This window comes from Actinia tenebrosa, unplaced genomic scaffold (assembly GCF_029948245.1).
Source record: "Actinia tenebrosa isolate PJP-AT-01 unplaced genomic scaffold, QUT_ActTen_1.0 PGA_scaffold5__44_contigs__length_20552954, whole genome shotgun sequence".
NCBI classification, from domain to species: Eukaryota; Metazoa; Cnidaria; class Anthozoa; order Actiniaria; family Actiniidae; genus Actinia; species Actinia tenebrosa.
In genome coordinates this window covers 2226334-2236419 of record NW_028292582.1, presented here as the reverse complement: position 1 = coordinate 2236419, position 10086 = coordinate 2226334, and the positions used below count along the sequence as shown (strand labels likewise).

The window sequence follows — 10086 nt, the reverse complement described above, 5'->3', positions numbered from 1 at the left end:
TTTTCGTTTTATTTTTTAGTTTTTGAAAGGAGTTGGCCGCATGGATTCTTGGTATTATGGAAGAAAAACTACTTATAAATGATGTTTGGTTATCGAACTCTGAGTGGCGATGTATAGAGGTTGTCCAACGATTGATCCTACGTAGCAACGAGCAAACGATTTTGTGCTACTCAGAGGTTTTCTGTGATTTAAAGAGCAGTTATGGGGAGCAATTTTCAAAGATTTTACGAGCTTCGGGCCGTGGAATGGTGCATTTTAGTAAAGAATGTTTACGAACTACTTAAGATGTGCAGAGGTGAGCCATATATTATCAGAAGCTTATAATTTCGATTTTAATATCTTCTCCCAATCATTCTCTTATAAAGCCGCCATTTTATAATTTCGACCAGAAACGAGCGAAGTGCGCATGTTCATCCGCCATACTGTATAGAATTTTTGCCCATGTACTTGCAGCTTGCCACACTAGCTAACCTTTGACAAAATAGATCAAAAACTTGTGCCGCAGAAAAATTAGCATGCACATGATGAATACAGCCTTAATCAGTGTTTTGTAATACTGATATGCTTATATGAAAAGAAAAAATAATTGTGCGGAGAGCAAACTTTTTCTTGGGGTGCAACCTCATTATTCAAAATCCCTTGAGATATCAATAATAACAATGAAACAGTCCCCTTGTTGGCTAATCTCAGAACTAGAGAAGCTAAAGGAATGCTCTGTTATCGTCAACCAAGATGGCGGGTAGGACGTAACGTGCACCCCAAGAATTGCGAAGTTACTTAGTTTAAACCTAAACAAATTACTGTTTAAAAAAAACCAGTTTTATACTAAAAACAATTAAAGTTTTGAAAATAGCTTGCCAGGGAAAAAATAGAAAAGACAGCAGGAAAAAAATGCAGCTGTGTTACATTATGGAGTACGTTTAACCTTGTATCCAGGGTAATTGGTAAGATGCACATCCCCCCGGTAAAGGTATATGTCTCGGTCACCATCTTGGATTTTTTCCACTTCATCTTCTTCAAAGGGGACTCGCACAACGTAATAAATTTTCTTAAACAAGGTTGTGCTCCGAAGTTTTCTGGCGCCTTTTGGGAAGTTGTTCAAAACCAGCTCCTCATCAGAATTGTGTTTTGGGTCAAGGGATGTGAAATACACACCTGTAATGGAAAGTACACAAAGCTCATTATTTAGGGGTGGAAGGTTAGAGGTCAATTATTGTAATGATGAACTGAATAAACACTACAGAGACCACGGTTAGAGAGGGCAAAAGGCAAAGGCAATTTATTGTCACCGCGTAAATCAGTTTTACATTGGCTTAAAAGACAATAAACTAAACTAAACAACACAAAGATAACAAAGATTACAAATTGTTATTAATCGAGAATCTTAAACTTTGTGTCCACCCAACGCATTAATGAAGGTTTTTAGTTTTTCAAAATTTTCAAATACAAATTTTGCTATTGCTTTTTGTAGTGGTTTTGGAGGATTTATCATCATTAAAAATTTCTCATTTTCATTTTTATTGTGTAAGCTAATATTTTCTGACGATTTGAGTCTTTCAACAATCTTAGACCTTTGTTCTTAGTAATAAGGACATGATAACAAAAAATGTTTTTCATCTTCTATATCAAGTTTGCATATTTTGCATATTCTTTCTTCTGGTTTGACGTATGGCTTTGAATATCTGCCACTTTCGATTTCTAATGGGTGGTCACTTATTCTAAGTCTTGTTAAATGTATTCTGTGTTTGATATTGCTGACTTCTCTGAGGTATCCTTCTTGCTTGTAATCTATTTTAAAGCACCTATATGTTCTTAATTTGTTCTTTTGGGAGCCCTGTCTTCCACTGTCACAGTGTATTTTTCCAAACCAAAGTTGAATTTCCTGATCTTCAAGTCTTTCTTTACATTGTTTAAAAATTGTTTCCCAGTGATTGTCTGTAAAGTCATATTTGTAATTCTGTTGCCAAATGAAACTAAATCCTAGATTATTTATAATCGTTTTTAGTTTCTCTGTCCAGTTGGTAGTGTGTGCTGATTGTAAAGAGTCTTTAATCGCGTACAATGTTACTCTTGTGTTAGTTCTTTTCCGTAATAGCCTTTTTCCAAAATTTTATTGATCTCATTATGGTATTCACCTTTATAGGAAGTTGGCCAAGTTCAGCACGACTTGCATTGTTGCTGGCTGTTACGTTTCGCTCACCCCGAGTAGCATTTTACAGAACTTAATGTAGCAGCAGTAAGGGGGACTCGCGATCAGCCTCCATTGGCAAAAATCGCAAGTCGAAAAACATCAGCCCCCCCTGGTGTTTTAGAGGTCGGTAATCCGCCCTACAGGGGGTCTTGCGCGATCAGCCTCCATCGCGAAGAGCGCCTTACTGCTGCTCTATTTGGGGATCGTAAACGGAGGGAAAGATATTCTTTAGATATACGATGCATGAATGTAAGAAGTTTGTTAACGACATTTGCATAATTTGTCTAAGGCCTGAAGTTGTCATACGCGAGCCAGAACCCTTTTGGTGTTGTGGTAAAAAAATGCAAATAGAAGACGACACGTCAGCACAGTGTTACGAGTGTGGTAAGAATATTCGTAATGCTGTACCAAATGCTACCAGAGAGCAGTATTACGCCAATGGAGGTCGTAAGAAAACGCCATATAAGAGAATAAAATACTTCAGGGACTGGATGAGTCATATTCAAGGTTTACATCCGATATATTTAGACGATGAAGTAAAGAAGAAAATCATAGACCACTTAGAAGAGCCAACCCCGCAAAGTCTACGAAAGACATTGAAAAAATTAAAGCTAGGGAAATATTACAAAGCTATTCCCTATCTTTTGTCTGACATTACCGGTAGGCGTATTCCTCATGTCCCAGATATGCAAAGGGCCGAGTGGTTATTCTGTCGGCTGGATAAGGATATTCCTTATTACCCCGACGTGATTTATGAAATATTCCAGCAAATAGACCCCAACCACCCCCTATTAGAATGGATTCCGAGAAGATGAAATGTGCAGTCGAAATCCCCATGTGATGTCTACTGAGCGAGTTTTCTTTGTAGATCTTCCTTTGCCTCCTGGTAGATCTTTTTGCGAGATTCCTCGGAAAGATCTTTCACGATGGTTTTTTTATTGCCCGACTTTAATTCGCCGTATTTCTTTTCCTCCGCGAGGATCAAAGAAAACTCCGTGTCGTCTATGCGGCGGTCCCGCAGAGCTTGGGAGACTAAGTCGGCGATGGTGTTAGCCTTTGCTCTTGCCAGGGCTATGTGTGTGTCGTGCTTGGATATCTTACCGGACAATTGCTTCATAATGCCTGTCGTAACAGCGGAAACGATGCCGCAGACGGCTCCAACGCTGGCTAAAGGAACGCCAACGACTATTCCAGGCCCGGTGAGTGAGGTAGCAACGCCGGTGCCTGTTAACGCCACGGACATGGAGCCTGAAGCTATTGCGATTTTATGTAGTATGCTTCGGGCTCTGGCATACTTTTTCCTGACCTCCTCATAGTGTTTCGTTTGACCCTCTAAGTAAGCGAGGATTAGATTTGCCTTATTCAAGCGGAAGTTTTCAGCGTTTAATTCGTTAGGTCCCTCCTTAGGTAAATCAGGATAAAGTGGAGGTGCTGATGGTATAACATCCATTATATACTAATGTACGACGCTTTTGGAAATAACATAGCGGCGCAGCCGCATCATGACAACAGGGATTATTGGAACTGGAGGGCCTTTAGGAAGATGTTTCCACATGCAGACCCTAGTAAGTTCGAAAGGAGACCCGATGGGATTTACTATAACGGCTCCAGAATGTACAGCAATGCGGACTTGAAGCCTACGCTGGTGGGGCAAATAGACAATCAACTGAAGCATAAGCCAACGCCAACGCATGTTGAACCCAGTTGGTCAAAGGAATTATTGCTGGGTACCGGTACTTATCCGATACCCGCGGTGTCATTCGATAAACATCCAAGTTTGGATTTGACATTGAACATGCGGATTTCTAACGACCATTCCTTTCCGTTAAAGGTGCGAGATATCTTCAAAAACGTGCCCATTGTTCATACCACGGCGAAAGAAGCCCACGAATGGTTAAGTGGTCCTAACATGCGTTATTGGCCGCAGCAATTGAACTTTGCGGTTTGGTGTGCCACTAGCGGCTGCGGTGTAAGTGCAAACTTGATGAAGAATTCAATATTCATGTTTCATTTTCACTTCACGGTTAGAAGAATACTACATGAAATGGGTGTTATTGCATTACCGGGAGATGCCACGTTTTATCCAAGAGATAATAAATACAGCGTGCCGGCTTATGACAGACTTTGTAAGGAGTTTGGCGCTGTAGGGAAGGATTTCCGATGCACTGCCGGCGCTAACAATGGTCTGGGACATATTTGGGCCTATTGGGGGATTGGTGGGCACGAGCTAAGTGATAAGGAAGTTCATGCGCTGCAGTTGCGATGGAACACGGGATATCATAAGGAAACTCATGACAGTAGCACCTTCTTTGAACCAAATACCAAAACCACTAAGGAAGTCCGCGATGGACCTCTGTTCAAAGACGAGGGTGGTAAGTATGCAGGGGCTAACCCGCTGATTATCAAGATTACCAACGACGAGCAAACGAAGCAATATCTTAATTTCATACCCCCAGAAGGTAAAGGACTAACCAAAGCCGGCCTTGCCCGTTTGAACCGCAGCATAGAAGCTTACGTGTATTCTATCCTTGGAGCCCAAGTAAACACCCGATCCAGCATAGTGGGAAATACCGGCGCCGCAGAAGAGACGCGAGCCGAAGCCTTGATCTTATTCGAAAGTTCAATCTTGGAGGGCGACATTAGCAAGGGCGTACAGCGTTACCAACTAGCTATACAAAATTCTAAGGCCCGACTGGACTACGCAGTAGCCCCGGGTTGTTGGTTAATGCCAAGTAATTTGGTCATCAACGCCGATTCCGTCGTGGGTTACAACAACAAACTTCAACGAGCTACTAAGGATATGAAGTTTGGGGTGAATGACGTGAACTCTGACACTATTAGAAGGCACTTTGTTGAACAGCCTAAAAAAGTGCACCATACGCAACCACCTAAGAAAGTGCAGCTAACAAAAGAAGTATACCGAGCGCCTAAAAAGGAGGAGGAATATGACCATGACTTATTAAAAGCCGGCCTAACAGCTGCAAGCATTGGTCTGAGCTATTATATATGGCGATGAACAACCCCTACGTAGCTGGAGTAGATTGTGTTTATACGACTTACACAGGCGAGAAAAAATACACCCAGAGCTCTTGGGTTGATGTCACGGGGATGTCTGTAGACTTGAACTACTCGGGAAAGAAGTTAATCCTTTGTAGTATTTGCCTTGGCGCCGTGAGTCATGCCAACGTCGGCTTTCGCTTCCTGGATGCGAACGGCGTACTACAGCCTATGCGTGCGAAGACAAACAACAGGGAGCCTGTGCATTTTTCCACAGAGCCAAACACCAACAGCGCCGAAAATCTATCGGTTTGGACTTTCCACATGGTCGCCGATTGCCATGGGAAGGTAAAGCTGCAAATGCGTGTAGATGATACGGGGAGTGTTTGCGTAAATAGCATAGAAAATCAAAGAGATGAAAAATATAACCACGCAACCATTAGCACTCTTACGGTAATGAGTCTCTAGAAGCAAATTTATTTGCTGGTATATATGAACCCACACGCGAAGGAAGATTGGTTTTTACATTACCTAAGGGAAGAGGGGTACGGACCCAACAATGATTGGGTTGACACTGAATTGTGGGTGAAGGTTGGAGGCTTAGGATTGATTATATGCACCATTAGCATTGGTGTGGCGGATGAATACGGTATTGGGTTTAGGATCGTAGATGAGAATGACCATCCGTTGTTGCCTTACAGGACGAAAAAAAATAAAAGGGATCCAGCCCATTTTTCATATGAGCCCCGCAGGGGTCAAGAAGATATGGCGCTGATAACTTTTCATATGATAGCTAATTGTCAATATGCAAAGCTTCAGATTAATACAGGTACGTCAACTACGTCTACTATTTACGCTTTAATAAATGCTATTTATTCAGGATCCAACACTCCTCCGACGGATGCTACTTGGAGTCATAAGCCCATTAGCACCATGAGCGTGCTGCCGTTAGTTCCGCATTATCAAGGCGGTGCGAATACTATCTTTACTTATCCCCAGTCGAGGACGCCTCGGGCGACCGACGACGATAAGCCACCAGTAATACATAAGGACAAGATTAAGCCTTCATCTTCTTCAGGAGTACCACTCCAATAGCTACTACGAGGATCCAAATGTTATTCCCCACGAACTTTAACAGTTCGCCGCCGGCCCTAAGTGCTAAGGAAACAACCGAACCCAGCAGCCCAGGAAGACCGGCTGCCATCTTTTTTCCCAAGTCCGTTAGTCCATTGCCTAATTTCTTTACGCCCGCGCCTGTAGCCTTAAGCGTGCTAAGGATGACTCCTACTACGCTCGAAATAGCAACCGCAAATGCCAGCGGAATACCATACTTCAAAAGGGCTCTTTTTATCTTTTCCTTGGTGGTAAGCCCCAGCTCTTTTTCCTTACCTTCTATTTGCGTTTGTAATTCCGCCAGTCTTTCCTGAAGGGTTTCTACTTCCTTTTGGGCTGCCTCCCTTTCTTCTTCAGGGCGAGTTGGATCTTCGATTATTGCTCGCTGTCGATCTATTTCGTACTCCAAGTCTTCGACGGCCTGTTGAAGTTGTCGTATTTGTTCCTCCGCCACTGCCTTGTCCAGCATTACTTGCCTTTCTCTGTCAACAGACTCCATTAATTCTTGTCCTAAGCGCTGTAGTTCCGTGTCTTTTCCCGCCGCTTCATTTACCGCAGTTTGTAACCTTTTTACCACACCGCTCTTTTCATCAAACAACTTAGTCAACCTAGCTCTAAAGTCTGCAATTTCAGCGGCATGACTCTCAGCGGTTAACCTACTTTGTTTAATGAAATCATCTTCCAATTCTTCTATTCTGTTTTGTAATGCTATGTTGTCCTCCTTAAAGTCGTCAAGGAGCTTAGTGATGCCACCCTCATCTTTGGTTAGCATATCAAGTTGTCGCGTAAGGTCATCGATGGTTATGTTATTTTCCTGTATTTCCTTCTTAAGTGCTTCCCTTTCAGCCCTTACTTTCTCTAAGTATCTCATTAAGCCTCCAGTCACGTCGCTATCTTTTGGAAGTTCTTCAAGTTGTTTGCTTTTTTCCTCTTCGACGGCCTCTAATTGTTCGAGTCTTGCCCGCTGCTCTTCTTGTACTTTAATTGCGGATCTGAGGACATCTCTAGCGGCAGGATTCAAAATAGCTTTACGGAATGCCATTTGGGCGGTTTCTGTCTCCTCTTGAGCTGAAGTGCTTAGCATCGTTAAGTTGGGTGCTCCAAGCGCATTTGTGACTCCTTTTGGAAGTTGGTTGTTAAGCAGGCTGGAATTCCTTCTTTGATACAGGTTGTGCCATTTTTCCCTGCCCGATTCTCTAACTTGAATCTGCCCTTTGTCTCCTATTTGGAAGTCTAAGAGAGCCAGGTTTAGGCTTGGGTATCGCTCCCTTAGGTCCTCGATGAGGTCCGCCATTAAGTCCGACCGCACGCCAAGGGATTCCATTTGTAAGTATTCTGGAATAGGCGTGTGGGGGTTCTTAGACTTGAATTTATCTCTCAAAGAACGCATAGCATCGCGGGCCCTGACGCCATACTTGCTCAGCAATTTCTCAAAGAGACCTCGTCCGTCTACGTTGTCATTAGGAAGTAAAGACTCATATTCTTCATCGTTAATGTCGACTTGACCTTCTTCGGTAAGGGGATCAAAATCCGTTCCTTCTACTTCCATTATATATGATAAGCTCAAAGTTAAATCCCAACGTATTACCTAAGCAGGTTGGCGGACTGAAAGCAGAACGCACCTTTCACCGGGTCACCTTTACGCCCAGCAGCGCAAAGCCTGGAGAGACGCTGTATGTGGGCGTTCCCCGCCTAACGGATAACCTAGTATTGGTTCCTGGCACCCTGGCTTTAAGGTTTGACCTAACGGTGCAGTCAAACCCCACAGACGAAAGGATTATCGTTAACAACGTGGGTCGCAACATTGTTTCTAAGATGAGAATCAAGTTTGCTGGGGAATCGCTATTAGATTTGAATAGGTACGATCTGTATGCCACGTACAAAGACTTATGGTTGACAGCCTTTGACCGCGCGCAAAGGATAGAACAAGGAATTGGTAGTGTTATCCTGCGTAAGGTCCGCACACCTACGAAAACGCAACCTACTGACGGCAGCGGAGAAACCGCAGTGGCAGACGCAAAGCGAATAAAGACCGCCTATGGTAGTAAGTATGTCATACCACTGGACTTTGAAGTAATCACGAATCACGGTGTCTATTACCCAAGACAGCTTGCCGAACTGCAGTTTGAAGTAACTTTAGCAGATGCTAATAACATCATTGGTGGGCTAAGCACTGCACTTACCACAACAACCCCATACTCTATTACCAACTTAGAATTACAGTACGAAACGGTGTACAGCGAAGAGCTGGCCCGTAGCGCTGGCATGGAATACAGCTCCGGGAAGGCATTCTTATACGACCACGTAGTGATGTATAAGACGTTCAGCTTCCTGGATAAGACGGATGAGGTTATCAACCAAAGCATTAACCTCCCCCGAAGACGTCTCACGGGGTTAATGCTGGTGTTTGCCAAACCCTACGAGGCCGGTAAGCGCGACTCCGAAGACTTTCACAACCCCAACATTACTAACGTCGGCGTGAATATTAACGGGGTTCCAAACAAGGTCTACTCGCAGGGAATAAAGCCCGCAGACGTGTACAGGGAGGCAATGCGCAAGTTTGGCGACCAAATTAGCCCTGAGGAATTCTTTAAGGACAAATATGCGCTGTGGATTGATATGCGCACCATTAACGACGAAGACCTACATGGCCAGGGTTTACGTCTAGTAAATACGCAGGATGGCATAACATTGGAGATCAAACGCACCAAGAACTCCTCCGCGGGCGACGCTGACAAGATAAACTGCTACATCTTCGTGGTGTCTGACGCGCAACTGAGCGTGGAAATGAACCAACTTAAAAGTGTTGCATATTAAGGTTAAAATATTTCTTAGATATACAATGCTGCAAATATTTGAAAACAACGGTACGAGACTGCAATGCATAGTGCAAGGCGAAACTTTGTACTTTAAAGCGAAGTCCGTGGCTGATGCCTTGGGTTACGTAAATTCCAGAAAAGCGGCGTCTGATCACGTCTCAGAGGAAAACAAGGTAACTTTGAGGTCTATAAAGGGTGTCAATCTGACTGACACCCTTAATGCGCAACCACATTCCGTTTACATCACTGAAATGGGTCTTTATGAGTTAATATTCGGATCTGAAAAGTCCGTAGCTAAGGAGTTCAGGAAATGGGTGTTAGGTGACGTTCTTCCTACGCTAAGAAAAACGGGTAAATATGCAATAGACAAGCGCTTCGACGGTCCAAACAAGTTGGTATTCAAAATAGAAAATGAGTTTGACCTGCATAAAAAGGTGGTGGACTACATCCGCAGGTTTTACCCCCAAATGCTCATAGCCCCTGGTCTAGGTGAACTGCAGGATTCGGACGGCAAACGCATAAAGTGCTGGCAGAAAGGATATCAACGCGGTCAACCCGACTTAATGATTTTAAACGCGCACACACATTACTGTGGATTCTGCATAGAGCTAAAGACTCCAAAAGGCAACGGCAGGTTATCTGAGGATCAGCAACTACTCTTACAGAGGTATGAAGAAAACGGCTATAAGGTGCTCATAAGCAGCGACTACGATGTCATTTGCAGGGAGATCACTGCGTATGCTGAACACCTACGAATTCCCTGCAGGTGGTGTTGTAAGGGCTTTAAAACCTCGGAGACTTTGGCAACACACTTAAAGATATTTCATAGAATATATGGACAAGGATAAATTTAACGAGTTAAAGTTTATACAAACGCACTGGAGGGATTTGCAGGTGGGGGAGATTTATGAGATAAAGAATTATGTGGTCTTTGAAGACTTGGACCGCCTGCGCTTGGTCTTAAAG

The 10086-nt window shown here is 43.5% G+C and overlaps 1 long non-coding RNA gene across 1 annotated transcript; it reads right to left on the bottom strand.

Moving 5' to 3' along the window:
- Positions 1–307: 307 nt before the first annotated feature.
- On the bottom strand, positions 308–2759 carry LOC148906312 (uncharacterized). The gene is made up of 2 exons (XR_016121243.1): positions 2136–2759; positions 308–1155 (listed from the first exon to the last, which is right to left on the bottom strand). It is a non-coding gene; the product is annotated as an uncharacterized LOC148906312 (long non-coding RNA).
- Positions 2760–10086: the final 7327 nt, after the last annotated feature.